The sequence below is a fragment of the Elephantulus edwardii genome, unplaced genomic scaffold, assembly GCF_000299155.1.
Source record: "Elephantulus edwardii isolate Elephantulus edwardi_28Jun2011 unplaced genomic scaffold, EleEdw1.0 scaffold00121, whole genome shotgun sequence".
Lineage (NCBI taxonomy): Eukaryota > Metazoa > Chordata > Mammalia > Macroscelidea > Macroscelididae > Elephantulus > Elephantulus edwardii.
The window spans coordinates 9,153,485-9,159,810 of NW_006399871.1; positions in this window are offsets into that span (position 1 = coordinate 9,153,485).

Here is a 6,326-nt window from a genome sequence, read left to right on the forward strand (position 1 = left end):
TGATTCTCAGTCACCCCTTCAGAGCACCTCTGGGGTACTTCCCCTTTTCTGTGTGATGTGAATATCCTGAATATTCTGTTCTCTGATAAGACTGGCATGGGGTTTGCTTGCTTACCGGTATCAAAAGGTCTCTAATCTAAGAGACCAGGAAGCAAAATGTATGCGCATTCCCCCCCTCCCCCACCCCCTTGTTTAGCACTTTGATGTAATTGGAACTTCAATAGTGTAGCTTGTATAAATCTTTCTGTAAATGTGGGCTTGTCCAACTTTCCTGTTCTTTATCTTTTTTCCTTTTCTACAGCATGCCAGAATCAACTGCCTTTCTTGACTTTTCATTAACTACAGAGTTTAACTGGTGTGTTTTTCCCTGCAAGAGGTGTGAGAGAGTGAATGCAATAAACAGTAATAAATAAAGGAGAGAAATGCCAGAAACTCTTGTGTTAGCAAGTGAGAATGAAGAGTATGGCTTTCTTAAACAGAATAGGCAAAACTGGCTCCTCTGGGAGGCAAACAAGGAGAGGGGCTGTCCTGGCAAAGTGACTGACCAACAAGCACCAAGACTCTGAGGCAGCATGGGGAGGGGGGAGTCCGGGGAGGGGGAGGAGGTGTTTGTGGAACAGAGCTGTTTGGTCACTAAAAGTCAATTGGCATCAAGTCCAATCCAACTCAGACCCCCTACATCCAGTGTGTGTCTGGATAGGAATGAGCTCCAAAGAGTTTTCAGTGACTGACTTTTGAAAGTAGACCAACCACCACACTCATCTTTGTAGGTGCTTCTGGGTGGCCTTGAACCCCCAACCTTTTTAACAGTGGAGCTTGTTGATTACTGACACCACCTAGGGACTTCACTTGGCCACTAGAACATAATAAAGCGGGTGGGTGGGCAGAGACCAGATGAGGCGAAGTTTGGCAGATGGGGGATAGAGTTTGTGTTTTAATTCAAGTCCCTTCCAAAGGCAGGCTTTCAGCAGGAGCTTAGGGGGGGGGTCTTTCTTAGGTTACCAGCATCACTGAGCTGACAACCCCCCTCATGTCACCTCCTCTCTGTACCTCTTTCCACACAGACAACGTCTCATGCAGAGTGAGGGCAGAATTTTGACTCTTGCTCCCTGCCTCTCTCCTCTCGAGTACTAGACAGAGTCCTCTGTGTTCAGAAAGACCAGCAGCCAAACAGAAAACAAAGCGTCCCTTCTGTGATTGCTGGGAAAGTCCCAGATGCCCCTGAGGCAGTGAACAGGGTTGGGACGAAGAGATAACAGCATAGCTTCCTCACTTTCTGAGAAGTTGAATCTTGAGGCTCACATGTGCAGGCTTGCCTGCTGGGGGAAGGGAGGGAGAGTAGGGGTGGTCCATTGGAGCCCCGTTGATGTCTCGCTTAGATCTCTTTAACCAAACTGGTTGGTGCACTCACTCCCCAGCTGCTGGGAGAGTTGGTTGCTAATGGCTCCCAGCTGCTCCCTTTTCATAGCATTGCCCCCAGGAGCTTGCACACCTCCCTACAGAGACTGATTGACTTGGGATACAGAATCCCCGGTCTCTTACTTCCAGGGGGCACAGCCCATGTTCCCATGTGCCCTGTGGAATTACCCCGAAGGACCAGCTAAGACTCCATCTTTGCTCTGTCCATTCTCTGTTTCGCTTCCCTCCTCTTTCCCCTGGGAAGAACATTCCCTCAGCAAACCACATGCATTTGATCCCTTCTCAGGTTCTGCTTCTAAGGCGTGTAACCAAAGACCAGTGCAGATAGAGCCAGTGTGGGAAGCCAGATTTCATACTAAATATTTGTAATAAACTGAATGCTACTTCAGGATATGAGGGAGGCTGATACAAGCTGTAATTCACCTGAAAGCACTAAGGTGATCCTTAAATGTTTACAGAGGCAATCCGAAGGATTTACAGTATTCTTGTATTTACTAACCCCTCCCTCCTGAGTCAAGCATAAGGTTTTCAATAGAAAGAGCATAGTTTCCTTTGCATTGGATTCTCCTGATGATTTGCTCCCTGGCAATTTTCAACAAAGACACAGGGAAGCTAAAGTCCATGAGCTGCAGTTGTTCAACTGTTAGCCTCCTGCTTTACCCGTTTTCTCTTACATTCTTGGTATTCTGTCTCATTATTAATAATTATACACTTTACCCTTGGTCTGCAACAAGCCAGTCCTTTGAAGGAGCCCTGATTCAAATGATCTGGGAAACTTCTTGTTCACTTATCTCTTTTAAATCATTTAGTCGACAAATATGTTGAAATGCACACAAAACACCAGATCAGCTCAGCTTATACCCTCAAATAACTTACTAACCACTGGGAAAGACAGACATTAGACATGAATTATTTGGGTACACTGGCTATAGTGTTCCTCCCTAGAATGAGATTTTCCCCCTTAAAGGCCACATTTCTGGTGCAATGGAGGAGCCCAACCAGAAAGAATTCTTCCTCTGTTTTGAGAGCCGATGAGAGAGATGCAGTCAGGATTAACCAGCTACCATTGATTTGATTGATTTGTCATTAAATTGATTTTGGCTGATGGCTAAACACATCTTGTGCTTTAGAATTGAACTGTGCAATTCATTGTTTTCAGTGGCTGACTTTTGGAAGTAGATTACCGAAGTGTATCTGGATGGATTTGAACCTCCACACTTTCCAGTAACGAGCAAGCTTATGAAATAATTTCTTTTTTTGTTTTGTTTTGTTTTTTAAATCATTTCTAACTCAGCGGCCATATGAAATGCTGTCTGATCCTGTGCCATCCTCAGTCACTGGGAAGTTGAGGCCATTGTTCCAGCTTCAGGCCAATCAACCTTACTGAGGCCTTTCCTCTTTTTCACTGACCCTCTGGGATCTTACCAGATTTGGAGTTGTTCTCCAAGGAGCAAACATATTCATGATGTTGTTGTTGTGTACCATGGAGTCAGAACCAACTCATAGTTGACCCTCCAGTGGGTTTCCCAGAGGCAGTTAATTGCATGAGAGGAAAATGCCCACCTTTCTCCTACTGAGTAGACTTGAACTACATACCTTTGAGATTAGAGCATAGTTTCTTGTCACTGGGCCACCAGAGCTCCCTAACATGTTCATGATAAACTTAAGGCAAGAGTCTTTGCAACAATGAATGAATGAATGAATGGAAATCCAAGTTCTCTCTAAACTTTCATTAAAATCTCAATTTAAAAGCAGAACTGACCTCGGGGTTGGGGGGAGACTGAGAAGGATGTGTTCAATAATGTATATACTGCGTTGAAACAGATGAGGGAGAGAACTGTTTAAGAGGGAACATGATTAGGTATTATTGTCATGACAGGAGTCCAGAGTGAAGGCTGCATAGTGGAGTGGACCTTGGGGGAAGGGATTCTAAAACAATGAAAGAATTTTTCTTTTACTTTTCCAAGAGGGGAGTGTACTAGGGTGAAGGTTGGGAGGGAAGAAAAGTGCAACAATGAATGAATGGAAATCCAAAGTCTCTGTAAATTTTCATTGAAATGAATAATAAATTGTTTAAAAAAGTAAAAAAAAATCTCAATTTATAAAAAGACAAAGTCTTATGATCTGTGTTTCTAAGGAATATTCTGGGTTGGACCTATTTGTTTAGTGTTCTGACAGTTCACCGTATATTAAAAATTCTTCAGTTAACACATAATTCCAAGGCATCAGTTCTTCTCTGGCCACCCTTGTTGTCTAGCTTTCATGTGAAAATATGATGCTTTGTGTTTGCTGCACCCTAGTCTTTAAATTGGCATCCTTGTTCTTGAATACTTTTGAGGCCTTTTTCAGCATATTTGTCCAATGTGAAAGACATCAATTCTTCTTCTGTCAACCTTATTCATTGTCCAGCTCTCAGCTGAATAACAAGTGATTGAAAAGATCAACACCTGAATCAGGCCTCTCATATGCCTCCTCTTAAAATGGTTGTCAACTAATTTCAATTAATTGTCAATGAATTTCAATTGAATAGTTTTTGGCACAGTAACTCTGTGCATTCCTTTCATCTCCTTTTGATGCATCCTGCATGGTTCAATATTTTGTGTGTAAAGCCCTTCAGTATGGAAACTTGCTATGTCAATTTTTTTCTTCCATGCTTTTAGCTTGAGAAATGCTGAGTGCATTCTTTCTTCCCTTGGATCCTCTAACTCGAGTTGTTTGCACTTTTCATTTGTGATTCACTCACTGCTGTTGATTGGCTTCAACTCATGGCAACTCTCCCCTCCACTGGGGTTTCTGAAGCTGTAAATCTCAACGAAAGGAGGCTGTCCATCTTTCTCCTGCTGATTTGCTATGGGATTCCAGCTTCCTGAGATGGCCAGCCATTGGATTAGCAGTGCCACTTGCTACAGATGATACTATCAGAGCACCCTCATCTCTAGGTAGTAAGCGCATTTCAGTTGGAATTAAAAAGTCAAAGCTCATTGCTGTCTATTTGGAACTGACTCATAGCTGACCCTTCATTGAGTTTCTGAGGTTCTAAATGGCATGGGAGGAGAATGTCCATCTTTCTCCTACAGAGACACTGGTGGATTCGAACCCCTGGAGAGGCATGGCCTTTGGTTAACAGCTCAACTCCCTACAGAGCAGACCTTTGGACATTTTTAAATCTTAACTGCTCTTGAGTCAGCAGTGTCTCCTGGCTGAATCTCCAGAAGGTTTCAGAGCTTATAAACTGCACGGGAAGAGATTACCCATCTTTCTCGCAAAGAGCCGCTGGTGGATTTGAACCACTACAAAGGTGCCACCTCTGGATTAACAATGCAGTTCCCAAAAGACGAGACCACCACTTCTGACGTTGTTGTTGTTAAGTGTCGTCAAGTACGACTCATAGCGACCCTACGAACTAAAGACCTGACCCCTGTTCTATAACTATCGTTGTTTCTCTAAGTTCATAGGGTTTCCAGAGGCATGTTGTTTAGGAGGTGGAAGCCATCGTTAGTCTCATGACCATCTCCGCACAGCTCATTCTCATTGGTGAATCAGCTCAGGGAGGCTTAGTTAAAGGGCTGAAAACCTTACAGGGAGTCCCTTGAAGTGCTCATTCTTAATTATTCCAATTATTTTCTATTTTTTTAAAAGCGCTCTTTTCAATTTCTCTGGAGGATCTCTTCTGGAGGAGGAAGAGAACAGAGGTGAACAGGCTGCGAGCAGAAGTGGACCTGTACCGACTGACTGTGGCGGATGTCTAGAGCTGAGTGACTTTGTCTCAAGGAGCTCCGCTCATAGTCTCTTTGAAGGTTACAGTCAGTCCTTCACCTGGAAGCCCCTCTGTCTGGCCAGTTCCTCTTGGTTTCAAGAGACAAGTAGATTCTTCCCGCATTATTTAGAGACCCAGTATTCTCTCTCAACTCTCGCTACTGGATCCTAAGAAGAACCCAAGCAAACTCCACTCTGTCCCTCACTCTGATATGAGCAGGGCCTCCATTCACCTGGCACTGTCCCCTCAACTCTGCAGCCTGGAGCCTCTTTCTCCGTCAGCTGTGCAGGAGGCTCTGAGCCTCCAGGCTCCCCCACACGCTTCCAACTGCGGCCTGTGCACCTCATTGCTTTCTGAATGGCCACATGGAAGTCCTTTCACTGAATCTGAGGGGAAGGTAGCACTCCCCACATTTTCCACCTGGCTGTGTGAGAGTCTTGAATAACATGTTAACAGCTTCTTCTTAAAAATAAAAACCCCCAGCTCTTCCAAATCCGTTCCCCCCCCCCTCTTAATTCTGTATTTTCTGACTCAGGAATTATGAATCCAGCTTTTGACAATGTTCTTCTGTAGTAATTTGCTTGGTGTACTTAGCTTTAGTATGTCACATCTGATGTCTCATTGTCTCTGTGCCAACTTCAATATTAACACCTTGTTATATAAATTCAAGGCACTGGGTCTTGAATATTGTGACTTGAATAATCTATTATTTACACAATGCTGGAAAATTTACGAAGCCTCTCACTATCTGGCCCCACTTGGTTCTCCCAATGGCCTTGTGGTCCCCATTCTAATGTCTTCCCTTTGGAGGTAAATCTACTGAGATTCAAAGAGCCTGTGTGACTTGCACTAGTCACTCGGCTTATAAAGGAGATGAGCAGAGGAGACCTCCTCCTAGCTCTCTCGATTCTCTGTTTTACCACAGCTGCTTGGCCCAAGAAATGAACGTAAATGTGGGTGGTGATGACATAAAGCAGCCTCGGGTTGATGCTCTGTCAGAAAAGCAAAGCTCTGACAGGAGGAAGAAGTGGAGAACTTCACTGACGGCAAGGTCAGAAGTGTAGGTGAGAACTTTGTCAGCAGGAAAGCAAAGGAAAACAAAATGTATTCTACATTCTGTGATTAATCACTTACTCATTTTTATTTTTTA